This window comes from Rhyacophila brunnea, unplaced genomic scaffold, assembly GCF_057557595.1.
Source record: "Rhyacophila brunnea isolate RB1 unplaced genomic scaffold, BYU_Rbru_1.0 scaffold_21, whole genome shotgun sequence".
NCBI lineage: Eukaryota > Metazoa > Arthropoda > Insecta > Trichoptera > Rhyacophilidae > Rhyacophila > Rhyacophila brunnea.
In genome coordinates, this window is record NW_028232871.1 from 27,189,583 (window position 1) to 27,210,423 (window position 20,841).

Here is a 20,841-nt window from a genome sequence, read left to right on the forward strand (position 1 = left end):
CAATATGGGCATCTACTGTCAACAGGCGAAGATGACAGTTCACCGCCACTGAACAAAGTCTATTTAATTCAGTTTCAAGTTAACTATAAATAGATTTATCTGTTAACATGTTTTACTGATTTCAGAAGTATCCGAAACTATCTAGCTATGCTACGGTCTCTCATGCATACTCCCACATCTCTTTTTACGATAGTAACCGATCTTTTTCACTTATGAGACATAATGTCCACTGTATGTTTACGTTGTAGTTTGCAGTCGAGACAGCTGACATATTTATCTAGCCACGTTGATATTAAAATTATTTGACCCAATACATTGATAAACGTGTGCTGCGCAGTCACTTTTTATTATCAACCAGTCTTAGGACCGGAGCTACGGAATGCTGGTTTGACCTGGAAGCAAGAAGACTGGCGAGCGAAAAAAAAAAGTGTTTTAAATTCAAAAACAAAAATAATATGTATCTTCGTCTTCAGGACCACGTCCCGTCTGTATCATACTGTGACTCTTTGAGGAGTCTATATAGGTAACAGTTTTATCTAGTACTAATTAAGACAAATAATTCGTCGGTTATAAAGAAAATTAAACTAATTTCATTTCTGTTATGCTGAAGTAGGTCCTTGTAAAATAAATGAAGTGAAGAATTACCACATTTTATTCCTTCATTTATTCCGAAAGGCACATCTTACTCATGTTTTAAGTGTACATTATTCTCTTTATAGTTTCATTAAAATGATGATGTTTATATTAATATGCGCGACACACATTTAATTCAATGCCTTACTTTAATTAAAACAACGCCGTGTTGCGTACGTGAGGCAGTATATAAAATTTGACGATTTTTGCAAGGGAGCTTTTTGACGACGTCATTAAAAAAGTTTTTATTCGGCACACTAGCGCCCTCGCCGCGCGAACTAGTGTTTAATTCAGTCGCGGCTAGGTGGCGTTGCTCGTCACTCGGGGCGGCAATTTAGTTCGCGCGGCACATTCAAGCCGAAAGGTTGTCTATTGCAAAGTGCATCCCCTCGCAGCTAAATCGAAGCTTTCGAGATTATTTATTCGGAATATCGTATAAACGCATGAAAGTTGTTCAAAGTTTGTGATTGTTTTTCAAGCCATTACAGTGATATTAATATGAAAGATATTCAAAGAGTACTGTTAAATATTGCAGAAAGTTATTGAATTAAATAAATTAAAAATACTGTTTTGACTATAAAAACATTTTGAGCTTTCAAAGCATTTAAAGCATGACAATTCTATGGTGACATTTTAAAAATAAATTTTAATTTATTACTGTTAACTGTTAAGTTCTCTAAATAAATAATTCAGTGTCATGGTTTTAAAACTGATAGCGGTATACATTGTGAAATAAAAAGAATTATTTGACTATTTCTAAAAGGACTAATATTTCACAACGGTTTACTGAGAACATTTAAGGTAAGATTAATAATTATAACGGTATATTAAACATACTTGTTTTTATTAAGGGGTTGATTTAAAAAAAAATCAAAATGAATTGCTAATCTAATTAATACGTGTTGTTATTATTGTCAGTATAAATGAATGTGAATTTGAAAAAATTAACAGAATTTTTAGGTAGGACTAATTAATTGATACAGTTATTATTTTATTATTTGTCATAATATAATTATGATTTAGAATATGTAATGAAATTTATATCCAGGATATTTAATACTGAAATGGGCATCCACTATAATAATTATTTATTTTTTTAAATCCATAGAAATTAAACTATGTACATAAATATAACAAAATATCGTTTTATAATAAGTATAAAAAAATATCCTAAAAAGTTTTACGTTTTAAATATTAATATTATACAGAAACACATGTCGTGTAATTAATATAAACGTTTATTTTAATCCTATTTTATGGTGCATTTTACAAATTGTGACAACTTACCACTTAGTTATCAAATATTGATTTTATCAGATCAGATCGATTCGGGTTAAAGACATTAAGTCAATTTAAAACTATTATAGTAGTGTGTTATGAATTGACTGCGATAGTTTTTTATTTAGTTAAGGAAAGAGAAAAAAATGTTGGAATCAAAAGAATAACTATCAACAATTAAATGTTTAGATTGATTTAAATGTTTTTATTTATTAACTGATGAAAATTATTAATTAATAAACACATACTTAGCCAATTCTTATCAACAGGTAAATATCGATAGTTGCAGGAAGTTCTGTTTTTGATTAGGTATATACAACTAAAATATAATTTTATTGTACAGTTTTTTTTTTATTAGATATGTACTTACCTCAGATTCAGTCAAATAAACAAAAAATGTAGTTTTGATATGGATATATGATTTTTTCATAGCGGACATTTTAGTCATACCTGCCAGTCAATGCAATTGGCATAATAAAAGTTACCCCGTTTTCAATCAGTCTATGTTTTGGGTTTTCTAGATGCAATATTATGTAATATAATACGTGACACATAAGATAAACTTACCTTTTAAACTACGGTGAAACAATAAATGACAACATATTTTTATTAAGTATTTTTTTATCATTATTATCCAAAAATAAAAGTTTTGATTCGCATTATGCCTCGAGCATAAATTATTTTTAATGCTCAGATGGTTTAAATGTTTCCCAGACACGATGTATCGCTTTGGTTATTTTTATGCGGATATCAAAAATACTAATCTCACCGACAGAATTTCGTTATACGGAATTTTGTATTGTTATAAAAACACTTTGAGATATTATTGTCATCGAGCGTCGCAATCGTGACGATGGGTACTGATTATGAAAACTTTTCTATAACATATTACAATGTAATATTTTTATTAGATTGCTGATATGTTTTTTTCTGTGTGATTTCCTCCATTGTCATCGATAATGGACACCCCATTCTTCTTTATAGTTTTTTAACGTACGAAACCATTTATTATTATAGTAAACATTATGCTTAATAATATCACGTTCGATTTCACCTCGTTATTTCATTTGAAGAAAAAAAGCTCGATATTATGCTTTGTAAAAATACAAAAGCTGCTCATTTTAATTTACATAACTTATATATTATAATTCCGACGCCTTTATTTTCAATATAAGAATCACAATAATTTATTTACCTTTTATAGTAATATCATTAAAATTTTAAGGGTTTATTTATATTATTATATATGTACTTATATTGTTTAATTTTATACCTTTTGTCACTTATTTTGATTTAATATTTTATTATTGTTATTGTTTCTCTATGTAATTTATTAATTTTCAATGTAATATAGTATGTAACTGTTTGTTTTATATATATTTACAATTTTTAAATTTGTATCTTTTATTAGAAGAACATGATAACTATTTTAAATAAATAACATCGCTATTATTATTATTATTATTGTATTAAAACAAAAATTATAGCATTTTTATGATAAATGAAGAGCTGTCTCGTTTTACGACCTTTTCAATTGATATATTGGTGGTATTGTAGAACAGATTAAATTAAGAAATAAATATGATAGCCAATTGCCATGGATCAAGGTTTTGAAGCCGGATTATCGATCTAGCCGACCCAAAGGACAGAAAGCGCGCCGGCTATCGTCAAATATTAAATGCGCGTTTGCTTTGCATACTATTATACAGACGTAATTATTGAAAATATCATTTTCTTTAAACTGCGTTTAAATTTATTCAATATTTCTCCTCACTCGAAATACGTAGCCTATTATACCACATCCGGTAGGGTTAGCACGTTCCTATTAATTTTGTTATCTAGTTGTATCACAATTTAGAAAGTCATAGTACATATAAATTTAAAACCAGTCGCCATAGACTAGAAATTTGTATTTTCTTTACGACTAGGACATATTATATCTAGGGCATAATATATCAAAATAGTTTCAAGATAAAAAGAACTTTTTATATACCACGATTTTAAATTTTCTGTTGAATCATATAAACTTGACAATTCTATGTATTAATAATTTAGGACAAATAAGACAATTGTCAACAAATATTTTTTTTGCTATTTTGCAACAAATAAACAAATATAGAATACTGAAATGTCATTTTGATTTCCATAGTAACGCACTATATATTATTAATTTAGTTGCTATGACCCAATATAAGTGGATTGGATTACGGATTTATTCCGAAATAACTTTTCATACAATTGATACATTTGAATTACATGAGAATTACAATTGAATTTCATAGAATTAACTGAAAATGAATTAAATTCTCCTTAAAGATGGCTAAAAGTATTAAAACTATGCATTGGCATCGTGTATATATTCTAAATGTTTCAAATGTCTAGCTAGTCGGGAAGTTAGTTAAAAATCGATTGCAAGATTTGTACTGGCTAAACAACCACCGGACAAACAAGAATACGAGCTAAGAAAAACGTGGTAAAAATACAAAACGGAATATCATCAAAAATATTATCAATTTAGCGAATCCGCGCTTCCTTTACATGACTAATTATAATACAGACGTATATTATTGAAAATCATAAGTATATTTTTTAAAACGTCTTTAATATTATGCTTTATTTATCCACACTCCAGAATTTAAGCTTGTTTCAGTCTTACCCAGAAGGCAACCCACTTTTCATTATTTTTGTGTTCCATGAATGATATAGGTAGTTAATGATTTAAATGTACAAGTACAAGAGGTCAGTTTAATATCTTCGATTATTTTAATTATCAAATGTGTCGGTGTCGACAAATGGAATCTACTTCTTTTCAAGTCACCACAGCCAAAGGTTGGTTCACATAACGGCGATCTTTGCTCTATTGCTAGTTGTACTCACACCAATCACAAAGATAAATTTCTGTATTCTCTGCATATCCATGGATAATGAATAAACTAAAAAGTCCTATATTCTTGTCCTTTCATAATTTACTATACTTTTATAGTTTTAATTTAATACTGCTTACGCAAAACTTTGAGAATATTAACATTAATAATTGCCTTATCATGATATACAATTTAGAATATACGTCTATCAGTTTGGATTCCAGTAAGCTACAAAGTATCCACCCCCTCTAAAAAAACCTTCAACTCATCTTTGTATATTTTATAGTTAGGTAAAATGACCGAGAACTGAAAAAATCTCCCGTGAACTGTGGTGAATAACACCTGTTGTGACAAAAGGATTAGGTTTAAGAAAAAAACAGAATATTATGGACCAAGATGTCCATGTGATCCGTAAAATGAATCTAAAAGAATAAAGTTGGATAACTTCTATTTGTTATTTTATTAATGAAAAAATATACTAATAATTACAGAAATACCGGAATCGCACCGGAAGCCCTTGATGAGAAGCCAGTAGTTTATGTATTGGACTACGAGTGTTGAGTTTATTTGGAATACTAATATGTAGGTAGATACAATTTAGAATTATGGAATATATTGAAGTTTAGACCAAAATATTATAATTTTGTTATAAAGACGGCAACCAATTGATTATTTGTGATATATAAATTATAAAATTACATACTTACTACATACATACTAATACCTACTTTAATTTAAAATACAAAAGCCAATTGCCAATAGTAACTCAATATGGAAAGCGCTTCAGACAATATTGTAAGAGCCATTAGTTGAAATTTGTCGCAGTTAAATAGGATACCTATAGCATTGTGGTCGATGTGCGTCGGCACAAATCTTGAGAGACGTAGGTTCGATTCCTGTTGGGTGTCGTATTTTATATTTCAAAAGAGATTTTTTCTATTGGTTATATATTTTCTCAAAAGTGTTTTCAAAATTATGTATGTTACCATCATATTATTATCATTATTAGAACAAGTACATAATTATTCTCAAAAGTTTCCAAAACTTTGATAATATAATCATACTGTGTTTTTCATTATTTTTTATTATTTCATTTAAGTACATAATATTATTTTTACTGTTCACGGAAGGCTAATTAGAAATAGTTTTTAATTGTACATTGAATAATATCATACGATTTTCGTATTTTTGTTTTACTGTTCTTACCTGCCAACGGGCAACAGGTAAAATATCAGGAGGCATATTTTTCACTGTAAAACTGAGAATAATAAACGTAATGCGGAGAATGTGGAATGATTCACTACGTATATCAAACATAAAATATGTTAGATTATAATATAATTTCATATTAGTGATAATCCTTGTTAATATTTTCTTAGGATGACATGGCCATAGACTGCGGTGAAAATTACTGTGGTTTTTGCACGAAAAAAAAAACGTCTCTCAGGACATACCGTAATTGTATTATATTATTATCCATGGGTCAAGCTTTGGGTTTATACAAACACGGTCAACGCTACTGTGACAGAAATGTTTTTTATGTGACTCAATGGTGATGTGAACAGAATATTTACTACCCAAAAAATTCTCTCTATTACATTATGTAATAGTAAGAAAATGGTATTTTCCTTCAAATAATAAAGATGTGAATTTATTTATAAAAATGTTCATGAAAAAGTGTTTGAACTTGGTGTTATGGAAATGTGAAGATTTTTTACACGGTTACTAAATTTTACTATATTTCTCAGTCTGCTATTGAAAGACATAATTGGACATCAAATATATTTCTTCTTTTATTTCGTCCATGTCCGATCCTAATAGGATCATATGGGCCTCCTCAGAGTGGAAGTTTGTATTAACAGATTTTATTTTTACGAGAAATGGATGTCAGCCACTTGCTCAACCAATTAGGTCCATACTCTGACTCATACACAAATTGAAAAATAATATGTGTAGTTGCCAGACCAAGGATTCGAACCTGGGACCCTCGACACTATAGACCGGCGCTTAAGCCATGCGGCCATCGTGGATTATATATTTATCTGCGGCCATCGTGGAAAATATATTTATTTCGGATAAACCATCTCTGATAAAGGTGAATGCGAGGATGTAATCAAAAGGATAATAGTTTTGTTATGTTTAAACTGTAACTAATTAGTAGAAAACGTGGAAAACATTCTGAGCATGGATATGGGTTCCTGTGGGTCTATTCTATACTTATCGAACACTAAAGTAATAAATAGTATCAAACTTAGGGTAGGTTTGTATCAAAATATTAGCACTTATTGTAACAATTACACGAAGCTGGTATTTATTGTTGCAATAAGTGCGATATTTTAACAGCAGCAAGATAGGTGCTGTTAAAATATAGCACTTATTGCAACAATAAAAACCATCTTCGTGTAATTGTTACAATAAGTGCTAATATTTTGATACAAATCTACCCTAAGTTTGATAATATTTATTACTTTATCACTTTAGCGGTCGATAAGTATAGAATAGACCCACAGATGGCTAAAATTATCCGGAGTACAAATAATCAAAAAATATCAACAAAAAAGATACAATGTCTTCAAGGTTTTAAATTATATGTCTTCATAATCCGGGGTCAATTTACTTCTGGATGAAAACCTCCCCATAGTCTCACATACTCTTCTCGGTCCCGAGTTCTTTGCTGCCAGTAAAATTATATTATGTAATGAATATTTTTCTAATTTAACGAAAAAATAAGTTACTTATGACTTATATTATAGTATCCATAACATAGGTATGCTCCGTAAAAATTAAAATGAAAAAATCTGAATTTATTAATGAACTCTAGATAATATCTAGTAATCTAAAGTGATTTCCGCTTTAAAGAAGGCTTCAGAGATTACATCTAGATGTCACTGTAGTGATGACATTGTTATTTTCTACTGTGTAGTAAGTAGCAAGACTAGGTTAGGTGGATAGTACCGACAGGAATAATAGAGTCGGCTGACGATTAAATTTAATGATATTCGTAAAACTAAACAAACAACCAACTTTACTATACTATAAAAATATAAAACGGTGAAATAGAATTCACTTGAGGAAGAAAGTATATTTAACCCAATATATTTACATAATTAAAAAATAAACTAAAATGTTTGCCTCAAGGTAGAGTATAATAATTATTACAGTAGTATATTATGCTTTGAAATGGTTGTCATATTGGGTTCGTACACAGAAAAAAACACGTAATTTTGCTCCTATTGCAGGATTCAACGCGAGCCTCTTCACGGGTCTACTTTAAACGTTTAACAAAGTAATATTACCTACTAGCGATTAAGATTGTTTTTCAATTATTCTATTTTACGCAGCTTTAATTTTGTTTTAAAATTTTCATCAATTTGATATAATATATTTTAGTCAATACAACTGCATCATGGTAGTTATTTTAAACTAGGTATATTATATGGTTTTGATTGATCATCTTCTTCTTTTTAGATCATATCTGCACATCTAAGTTTCATCTAAGATAATATGTACGCTATATGGCGCCGACAAGAATCCTTGTCATTTGGAATCACTTAATGAAATTATTGTTGGTAAATTATACTTTTGTATAGACGGAATACACATCGCAAAACATTAATTGTTAATAGCTACTCAAGGCAACTCAGGCAACATATGTTCAAGTTTTTAGACAGTTTTTAATAAAATTATAACATTATGTTTGTAAATGTAAAAGAAAATTTATCAATTTTGATATGCCACTAAATATAATAAAATTTAAGCTCATACATTTTTGGTAAATTGTTGAACGTAAAACTTTTACATTTACGTCACTAATAAATCTTCCTTTCGGGATTATATTGCAATATTTTACTTAAAACTGTCATTTTTGTAATATAAACTTTATTAGATAAAGTTATTGAATATACCTTTTTCATAAATTGGACACGTTTTTTGATTTTTAACAGCTATTTTTTATTATAAAAATGAATTCTTATTTTTTTTCTATTAATTATCTGCAATTGGATATTGGCAGTGATTTTATCTATTTTTTCTGTCCGCCGCTGATCTAAATCAGGATAGAGCCCGAGTTTTAGGTCATGGCTATAAAAAAAATACTATAGCATTTAGGTATAATATGCGAATTCTATTTCACCATGTTACATGAAAAAAAACAAAGGGAAAAACAGTATTTACAATTTTATTATTCTTCTCTAAGTAAGAGCATATATAGATACCAGACCTCTCTAATAATTCTTCTAGTCTTCTTGTGTGGCGTCAAGTTTATGCCAGCATTTACTAGCACCTCCTCATACCCCAGTTGCGAAGGGTGGAGGTAGGCTGTTAATATTTTACATACATAGTGCACAATAAACTTTGTCAATCATACGTATTTGTTTTTATGTAACTAAGACTACACTATACGGATGGAATCAATTAAACCCTGCTAAAACTAAACAATAATAGTTTTGGTATTATTTGGGCGATTATTTGTTTTCGTTGAATTAAGAATACATATTACACATGTTGTTGGTTAGTTTTTTACATTCATAATGATCTGCTTAAACTAAGCTATACCTAGTACATAAAATATCATTATATCTATAAAATTTCCCAAATTATGTATGATTTAATGTCACAATGTTAGATAGTTTATAGATGGACGAGTATTTTTTTAATATTATCTACTATTGCTTGGTTATAGCAGGTTTTAACTGAATTGTAAAAACTAACCACCACTATCTGTAAATTGTAGTCTTAGTTCAATGAAAACAAATACGTATAACTGACAAAGTTTAGTGTGCACTATTTATATCGGATATTAACACAATCATTGTTGACCTACTAATTAATATTTAATAACCACATTTAAATATCATGTTGATTATATCTAATGGCCAGGTAATGCAAACGCGCCAGTCGCGTAATCAGCACTAAATGAGTTAACAGTCTACCTCCACTCTTCGCCACTGCTTACACTCACACCATTTGTATGATATTTATCAGTTTTCCGGGACGCCGTAAAGTAAATCTTTTTGGCTTGAAAAGCAAGAAGGCCAGGTTGAAATTATCATGAAAATTGATGATAGGGTTATGTACTAGACATGTCGCTCGAGCAATGAAAAATTGATAAATGCGGTCACATAGTAGTACGTAAGGGACACTTTTGTAACTATAGGACTACGAGGTATTACTATTATATTACCTATGTCGATATGTAAAGCAGGTATTGGGACATTGTATTTAATGACTGAAATTGTTTATCGTAAAAATCACTCCATTGAAGTGGGAATGGTAAATTACCATTTTTTGTTGAAGAGAAAATGGGGCATTGTTTATTATTTTTATTGTGGATGTCAATTAAGTGGGTGTACTTGGTCAGTTAAAAAATGCAGCATAGATTGGTTGACCGATCATATTATGGTGACTGCGACAGCATCTCTTGAAACTTAAATAGACAGTGTACATAAATATCAATGAGGAAACATTTCATCAATCAGCGATTGGTCAAGGATTTTGAGGTCAATGAACAATGTTTTAAACAAATTTAGCTTTGGCTACGCTTTCGAATTTAATTAATAAACTAACCAATGTTGAACTAGTTTTATTTATGAATCACTGTCACTTATTTTTAGATGATAAAAATATACTGAATGCTCACTTAAAGAGTGTATTTAAATATATAAATATTTTTTCGTTCACTTTTTCATTCACTGATGAGAATCAAGAGTTCAGTGGCGGCAGCTCTAACACTATGCAAGTGCACTGCACTCCGCATAAAATTCTATTCCATAACTCTCTGTGTATATAAAGCGCCTAGTTTCAAAAGCCCCTAAAACGGTTTTTGAAAATTTTTGAGTTAGATATGTAGTTAGATAAATATTTTTGTGAGCTATATGATGGCTTAAGATTGGACTATAAAAAACGCTAAAATTTGTCAATGCGTATGATCAAAAATTAGGGTAAATTTCAAAACTCGCTAAAATGGTTGGGTGTGCTTTTCAAATACCGCTAAAATTGAAAGCCAAAATACTCTTTAGAATGTAACAAATTAAAAAATAAATACTAACAGAAAGTTCACAGATTTAATAGATAAGATTTTTTCTCATTTTTCTCAAAACTACCTAAAACCGTTTTTCTCATTTTTCTCAGAACTACTAAAAGTCGTTTTAGGGGCTTTTGAAACTAGGCTCTTCATATTTTTTATTCTTTAACTATCCCTCAGTAATTTTATTGCATTTCAAAATATATGAGAAATTTATCATCTTTTTTGGCAATTTTATTGTTTTAGTAATGTCTCTTCTTTTATTCCGACAGTCACATGGCTGCATGTATTATAATACACTTAGTACCTTTTGTGTAGATTTATGAAGTGACCGGCCTATTCTGCGTTAACCTTCGACGAGCTTTTTTAACATACTATTGTTTTTATGTCTTATTATACGACGTAAGACATACCTAACTTTAACTTTTTAAAGACATATTTTAGATAGCCGATCTTTCACATTTATTAATTTCAGAATGAAGATATTAATCCTCTTTATGCGTTATAAAATCGTTAGCATGCACATTCAATAGCACATGTCATACACACCAATATAATTGTTACATTATATTTAATATTCCTTTGTCGTTTAAGTTTCAACACCATAAGGAGATATAGAGAAAATCAGAATCTCGCCCAAATGAACTAAGGGTCCATAGCATCATTATCTTGATTTAATAATGACATTTACTAAACACCACGTTTCTCAAATATTATATTTATAAAATACTAATAATTGTTTTGTCTTGTAACATTATTAATTAAAATTAAAATCAGCTCGGAAAATTTTCCTTTGAAAAATCACAAGATCTTAGAATATTATTGTGATATGGCGCGCAAAGATAAATATAGACGTTAGCTTTATCCCAGATAACTAAGCTCCAAAAGCTTAGCTACTTAGCATAATTTATTTCAAAGAGTGTGGGAGTGACTTACGCTTCCGTTATTTATTGCCATCGAAATGTGACTAGTTTAAAAGTATTTTTTTGTTTTGTTTGAATCCCCGATATAAAGATATTTTTTTCTGTAAATTTAAAGAAATCTTTGCTGACTTAGTAATGAAGATAGTCTTATGAAAAATAAAGACCCATAGCTGATGAACTACCTAAATTTTTACACAAGTAAGCCCAATATTAATAATTTCTTCTTTCTTTGTCCGATCATAATAGGATCATATGGGCCTCCACAGAGAAGAGGTTTGTATTAAGAGATTTTGTTTTTTACGAAAAATGGATGTCAGCCACTTGCTCAACCTATTAGGTGCATACCCTGACAGACACAGATTGAAAAACAACATGTGTACTTACCAGACCCAGGATTTGAACCTGGGACCCACGGCGTTATAGTCCAACGCTTAAGCCGCGTGGCCACCGTGGGTGGAATGATAATAATCTAGTCCTATAGTTTCCAAAACTGTTAACTCATATTTTCGTAGTTGATACAAATAATGTGACTACTATGAAATCAACATAATAAAAATTTAATATTGTACTTAATTCACAAATAAATCATTAATTTATAATATAAAAAATATGTTGTCTAAAATGTTGTTAGAATATCTCACATGAATTTAACTTAGATCATTAATCATTTTATATTATATTGTCATTCTAATTGGATAGAGTGGAGTTAATACCTTCTATTTAGAAATCTGAGTTAACATTGTTTGAAAATGACTGTCATTTATCCAATAATATTAACGCTAAATGAGTTCTTTAAAATAATTAGATGTCCAAAGTAGTAAAAACTGGTATTTCTAACTAAATGTATGTCAAAAGTAGAGCTAACTAACTACTTTGAAATTATATGACTATAAATATATAGTAAAACTAGTGCGTATAGCATTGATCATAATATGTAAAAAAAGCCTTTGAAAAAAGCTTTCCAATATACTCGCAAAACTTGATTATGTATACAAAAAAATGATAGATTCGTAAATCAGGTATCTACCTATATTACATAGATGTATCCATATTGTATACGTTCTCAACGAAAAAGTAATTTGATACATGTTTATTTTATTTTGTTACTAAAAAATACCGCATGAAATCTAATACTCATAAATTATTTGTGCTGTGGTTGTAATTTAATATAAAGTCGGAAATTTATTATCATATTCATATCCAGTGAATCAAATTTTTGTTTTCATTCAAAATATTTTACGTGTTCCCTTTCAAGTAAACCGCCTGCTATGGTTAATTAGTTAGTATCATACATGTTTTATAAATCATCATTGTCTGAATTCGAATATCGTCAGCTCAGACAATATTTGTATATAAAATCTATTATTATTCTTCGGCCATATCTTCCTCTTAGTTAGAGCATATGGACACCACAAAGAGCCTCCAATAATCCTTGGCACTCGCCAGTCTTCTTGCATCATTCCAGGTCAAACCAGCATCCCATAGCTCTATCTTAGATAGTATTTAGTGGCCTTACATGACGCCGGAATCCGTTTGGCTTGAAGAATAAGAAAACCAGGTTGAGGTTATCTTTTGGCATCCGCAACACATGGCCAAGCCAGGTCTAAAATTGCATCTTCATCCTCAGCGTGATAAAAGGCTGCTTGATGCGTTATATTATCTCCTCGTTGTTTCTAAAGTCATACCACCCTGGACATCCAGTTTCCGTCGCAAATATCTATTTTCGAAGCTCAGTATACGGTTGCTTTGAGCCTTCGTAAGCTGCCATGATTCGCAACCGTAAAGCAGCACCGTCAAAATGTAAGCGTTGAATAGGCGGGATTTGGTTTTGACCGAGTAAAATCGTGAGTCCCAGACATTCCGCACCAAGTTGAATGTTGCTCCAGCCATTCCGATATAAAATCTATTTTATATTGAATTTATGGCATGGTCTTTTGTAACATTGTCTATTTCCTTTAGTTGTTGCTTGTCGTGTAAAAATATTGATTAAAATACTTACATATACTATTTGTGTGTATATTAGTGACGGAGGGTGGAGGTAGGCTGTTAAGATTTGACATAAACAGTGCTCACCAAACTTTAGTGATACTTATGTTTTCATTGAGCTGAGAATACAGTTTGCAGATGGTGCTGGTTAGTTTTTGAAATTCAATTAAACCCTGCCTCAACCAAATCATAATAGTTTAGGTATGCTATGGGTGATCCGACAAAAATAGTGCATACTTTTTCAGTCATATTTATTTGTTTTCGTTGAATTAAGAATACATAATTACAGATGGTGTTGGTTAGTTATAAAAAAATCATTAAGCTCTGCTTAAACCAAACCATAATCGATAAAAATATTCTTTCGATATCTGAAATTATGAATTTTTTAATGGCATGATTTTAGATATATATTTTATATTTTTTTACTATTTTCTACTATGGCTTGGATTAGGCAGGGTTTAATTGAAATTTACAAACTAACAAATACTATTTACACTTTTTAGTCTAAGTTTAATGAAAACAAATGCGTTTTACTGACAAAGTTAAGTGTGCATTATTTATTTCGGATCTTAACAACTAACCTCCAACCTTCGCCACTGGTGTATGTGGATTCATATTCAAATTATTTATGAAGTTTGTCAAAACAAAACTCTCGGCTAATGTTATAATGTATTGAAAGATTATTAAAAAACTATTATTATATTATTTTATTGAAAATATGCTTATTGTATAATACTCGGTTTGTATTAGTAAATTAAAATAATTAATATTTATCATCATCACCAGCTACTATGATGATGGTCTCCTTAAAGATTCTTGGGTCTAGGACAATTTGGCGCCAGGACAACTGGACGCGACACAATTTGAAAATAAATAGGCTATATTATGTACTTATAGGTACTTTAAAAAAATATATTTATTATTATTATTTATATTTAGATTATTATATTATGATTTAAAAGTTGGTAAGAATTTGAATATGCACACGTAAATAATGATTTAATCGTGCATATATTTAAGTTCCAACGAAAAAAGAGTTTTTAATTTTTATATAAAGCCTTAGGCATGGTAATTCTCAATCCACAATAAAAAAAAACATTATGTTAAGAGTAAAATGAATTAAAATTACTAAGTAGTAGATAGAAACTGATTAAAATTCCTCGTCTACGTTCTGTATACGTATCTACGACAGTGCGGCGTCCAATTGTCCTGGCGTCCATTTGTCACATTCTCAGATTCTTCTACCCATCTCAAAATTCTCTCAGATTTTTGTCGCCACATATTTCCACCAAACGAAAGCATTCGTTAATCTAGAGAGGATAAATATTGATATAATTTGAATGTATAGTGCTTCTTGGATATAAATTACTGAATGCTTGAATTTGTCTTTAAATAATTTATTAGTGAACAGTGTGGTTTACTCTATCGAAATAAAATCAATGATTATTATTACAAAAAGCACACATACGATTAATTTTTATGATATAATATTATATTTTAATATAAATTTGATTTACATTTTTATTTACTTATTCGTCGCCTCAATACTACACACCTAGATAAATTCGATTTCGACATTGTTGGATAAATTATTTAAACAAAATTTAATTTAGTTATTATTTCTAATTCATTCAAAATCAATTTCAACGAAACTGGTGAATCTAGATTGGTACTATAGTTGTGTTTTATATAAATTAATTCAATGTCTTTACACTACGAATTGTTAAGTACATTTTTAAAAACTAATAAATTCATATATTTATTATAAAAATCTAATAAAATAATACGTAATATACCTATGTACATATTCTACGTATAATTTTAAACAATATATAATTGTCAGGATCTATAACTTCTTAAAAGAATGCCGTTTTCCATAGATTAAGACCCTCAGTGATTGATACGAGTGCAATTCTAACGTACGGTTTCAAGTAGCAGACGATAAAGAAATTTTAATATAATCTATCTACGATAACTGAAGTAATGAATACAAAGTGTATTTAACAAAAACAGAATAATTTAGATGACCTAGTTGTAGCATTCCTCTGACGAATTTATTATTTTATTATCTAATATTTAAAAGACACTTTCATTCTCAATTAACCAGGACAGGATAGGAAGATCAATCTTGTCTATATTAAAATGATTAAATTCAAATATTTATTTAGTACGGGAAAATGATTGATGACACAAAAGAGAAAAAATCGTAATTTTCTTACTCCAATCTAACCATGGATTAAGTAAATATATATGAGAAATAACAGAAAAGGGATGAAATTTTCCTCCCTGTCTTTATTACAAATATCCCGCTCTATTAGCTGTCAAACGATAATCTATCGTCATTTATACGTTTCCCTCTGTAGGTAGATATTAACGAAGGATTCATAAAAGGAAAAAGAACATTACATAACTTATACAAAAGTTTATTTATTTCTCTATAGGTGAAAAGAAATGGCGACTCATTAAATATCCTGTCAGAGAATGGTAAATAAGAATACGAGGAAATATTGACTACTCAACAGGAAAAACAACAGCTATAGTTTATTTGATTATAGATAATAAATAACAATATTATTCTATTTATTGAAATATTACCGAATTCCTTTTTACAAAGCAACATAATATCATTAAAGATTTCGCTGGTATGAAATAAAATGAATCCAATGCAGTAATAATATATTATGTAATCAGACGGAAGTCTATCGTTAGAAAATATTCTATATATATCATTTATACACAGGATCAATACAACCGTTGATACCAATAAATTATATTAATATATGGTATGAAATAAGCATGAAAATAATATTAAAATTATCATAAAGTAGGTAAGGTAGACAATATAATATAATAACTATTCATTAATGTACTGATATACATACATAGTAATATTTATTATATATTATATGACAGTAGAGAAGGGTGAAGGTTGGCTGTTAAGATCCGCCATAAATAATGCATGTTAGTCATACGTATTTGTTTTTATTGAACTAAGAGTACGATTTACAGATGGTATTGGCTAGTTTAAAAAAATCAATTAAACCCTGACTAAACCAAACCGTAATAGTTTTGGTAAAAAATGAAACGGTAGATAAATTTGGGTTTTATTTCAATTATTTGAGTATTCTCACATAAAATACATCAAATGCGAGACCCCTGTGCAGAATCATAGATTTTTCTATACAGATTGGAAACTCTGTGTCTTCAATAAAACTAATCAATACGATTAAAATAAGCTCACTCTCATCATGTGAGATGCAGAACAAAAACGTGAGAAATTTACCAGACACGAAGTTCGAACCCGAAACCTACGGCTTACTAACAAGCTATTATAATGGAGTTCTTCAAGTTAATATCATGATTTTTGTATAAATATAACGTATTCTAACATTGCAAAAAATATTATTTGTTTGAATATCGGTATCTCAAACAAAATCACAAGACAGACATCCAAAATAAAGCAGTGTTGACCTTAAATCATTCTGTTTACCAAACTATCGAGGGAAAACCCCTTTATCTCACGGAAAAATAAATCGGAAAGGTTGACTAAGCAAACATCTGAATCTGAATTTAAAATTCATGGGCAAAGTAAGAGGGCGGCCTTATAAAAAATCCACAGCTATTGTGGTGCACATTTTGTATGAGGCAATTCTATGAAAGCGCGTCGAAGGGATGGTTCGTTTAAGCGAGAAATGAGGAAATACGTAAGCTTTTGCTGGGTATGAGCTTTCAGGTAGGTACTTTATGGAGGGAAGGGTTGTAACGGTAATGTACATATTTTAATCGTGGTCGATAAGCTGGTAAGTATATAAAACGATTTTTTTTATTTACCTAAGTATGTTTGTCTTCTTAGTCTTTTCGTATAACCCGCTACCGGAAACAATTTTTCTCTATCATCTGCTTATAAGAAGAGTTAGGTGAAGCTACACTTTTACTGATTAGTGAAGTTTATAAACCATAAAATGAGTGTTTTACAAGCAAAGTGAACCAAGCCCATTCTGGTTATTTTTGGGTAAGCTAGGTTCAAACAATATTTGAGTACTTCTAAATCTGTAAGAGTGTGATAGCAATTCTGAAGTGTTATTTAGAGTACATTTAAGTTATTATGTAAGGGAAATTATACCCTTACAGAATAAGAAATACTCAAAAATTATGTTTGAACCTAGCTTACTCAAAAATTACCAGAATGGACTTGGTTCACTATCCTTGTGAACCACTCAAATGCGGTGTCGTTCTCTGCTACGTTCAATTTGTATCTTTCCTTCAATGAAAATTGGAGAATCCAGTACCTCTCACAATGTGGTCGAGGTATTTTAGTTTTCTGATTTTGGTACTACGCAGAACTTCTTTTCAATTCGTTTAAAAACGTCAACATTTGTTACCCGGCAAGTCTAAAAAATTTTGGGGTTGCATCTAAACAGTCACATATCAAATGCTTCTTCAACTCTCCGTCACATTTCCTTGAGTAGTGTCCACACAGTCATATCATAGAAAAGGATTGAGAGAGACATATTACTGGACCGAACACATTCTATATATCTAGGATAAGATCTCGATTGCTAAGATGTCTCATTTTGAGAAAAGTGCTCCTTTCTATGTCAATTTCAATTTATTGTAGACCTACTATTTTTATTTAGATATATAAATTTGCAAAGCTGAACGTCAGTTATCCTTCCATAATTTGGGTGGTCTGCCGGAAAGACAACAGCCTTGCAAGTTTCCTATGCAAAATTTTTAGTTCTTTATCATGTATGCCAATCCAAAATATCTTATTTCTTTTCCCCATTTGACGATTGAAGATCTAAAAAGGCTGTAGTCTGGTTAATGTCTAAATTAAGATTATAAATTTTCCAGCGGATATTAATAATTATTTACTAATTTGAATAATACAATTGAATATGAGCTTTCAATGTATAATTCTCGTAAATATTATAATAAAATTACATTCATTCAAGGCCAGATTTATGGTAAAAAGAGGAGGCAGTCTAATATAATATTGGGTAGCTTAAAAAATGTTTTTATTAAAATGTAATTTAAAATATTTTTTGTTTAACATCATACTCTTCATGCCTACGATATTGCTATTGCAGTATCTGACAGACCACAAATTTTTAACGACACACGTTGAATGTAGAGCAAAGCTCTTACTACAATCGCTGTAATACCGATAATGTGTTTAATTTTTTAGATTATGCAAATCAATCGACAGTGGCTAGTAATTTGAGTTTAAAGTCGAGCGAGATAACTCGCAAAATTTGTATGTGCGGCCTAACGATCACGGCCTCATAGAGCGAGATAACTCGCTAAATGCATAGAACCGGTTAAAATTGTCATGAATAATTTTTAATTCATAACAATATGGGCAAAGAGCTTTTGTCTTCAATATTTAGTTGGTTGGAACATTTAAGTTGGGCTCTTATTTTTTCGAATCGAGAAGTTATCGCTTTTAGCTATAACTCCTTTAGCCCTAATGTAAATTTTGCTCTGAAATCATATCGCAAAAAATAAATGATGTACATGATATTAATATGTGTGTTTCTTCTTTTTATTTGTTACGAACACGTACGTGAAATCGAAAAAATAGACAGATATTAATTACACGTTAGAAATAATTATTTTCAATAATATGGATTGTATAGTAGTTTCTTTTCAATTCTAATAATACCAGGTCACGATATTTATATTAGTGTGCATTATATTATGAATGAATATTTCGTGATTTTTGTATCATTTTTTGCATGGAACAATAAAGATATACTCGTGAGAAAATACTAACGAAACACGATCAGTCTACCGGATCTTCTCTCAGGAATCATTCCACGACTGGTACCCGCCGCGAACAGTCACACTTACACGTCCCGATACTAGTACTAACTTCGGTACGAATCCGCCACTATTCTATACCGCTATATTTCGCCACCTTACTCCGCCACCTTCGCCGATTCGATTTCAATACGACCCTACAACATTCGTTGAAACGATTCCGCCACCTTTGCCGATTCATTCCGCCACTTTTTGAATCAGCTCCACCGCCACCACCGCCCACCCAGTTGACACCCAACTGACCTATTCCGACAGAATCAGTCTTTCTTAAGATAGATTCGACGGCCGATTGACTGGAAACTTCTCTGCAAAACCACCACAGCACATAGTAGACCAACACCTGATCTCCAAAAAAAAAAAAATTTTTTTTTTCTTTACTCTCAAGATTCACCCACAAACCGCTACAACAACACAAAATGGAGAAAATTCTACAAGAAATTGAACCAGATATCATCTCCCTAATGGAAACAACCCCATCGTCCGCTTCCAGCATCCACCAGCCACCACAAGCCAACGATGAACTGGGAACCACCTTTAAAAAAATAACAGAACTAATTACAAATAAGGAGCCAAAAGACATCCAGACCACGCTCAGAACCATTCTCACCATACTTACGACATGCAAAATCCTGAACCCCCCATCCACATACCAGAAGATTCCTTCATCCCAACCGAACTCCGTCAGCTTCAAGATCAAACGCCCCAGATTCACCAAAACTGCAAAAGTGCACAAGAAACCCGAATCTGAAGAATCCCTCACAAACTCCATGACCATAACCTCCGCATCTCAAAACCGCCCTACAGAAAACGTCGACTCTGACGCCTCTTCCTCCTCATACGCCACGATCACAAAAAAAAAAAGATGTACAGAAAATTCGCCAAAATTCCCCACCCCTTCCACCCCAAATCCGACCCGCAAAAGGACAGCCTCCGATGAAACACAACCAAACCAGCGACAACAAAAACCCACAAACCCGAACAAGGACACCACCAGCCAGAAAACCAGGATCCCCCCCATCATTCTTCATTCAAAAGCCGATTACCGCACCCTTATCAAGGACATGACTCTAGCCGGCATCCAACCCGGCATCGCCACCAACACCAAGGAAGGAATCAAAATCGATCATACTGATTCTACCTCCTACCGGAAGTCAGTTGCCTTCCTTGAAGACCGAAGCATCCCTTTCCATTCTTTCACGATGCACGAAAACAAGACATACAAAGTAGTAATCCGCGGCCTCACTCCCGATTTCGACGAAGAAGATATCAAAGAGGAACTAATCAGACTGGACTTCCCGGTGATATCGGTCCA

The 20,841-nt window shown here is 30.9% G+C and overlaps 1 protein-coding gene across 1 annotated transcript in view; it reads left to right on the forward strand.

The window, feature by feature from the left end:
- The first annotated feature begins 985 nt into the window (after positions 1-985).
- Con (leucine rich repeat protein connectin) overlaps positions 986-20,841 on the forward strand; it is a 189,976-nt gene continuing 170,120 nt past the window's right edge. Inside the window, exon 1 of the mRNA XM_085948841.1 lies at positions 986-1,434. The gene's annotated coding sequence lies outside the window, so the exon portion shown is untranslated. The remainder of the gene's footprint in view (positions 1,435-20,841) is intronic.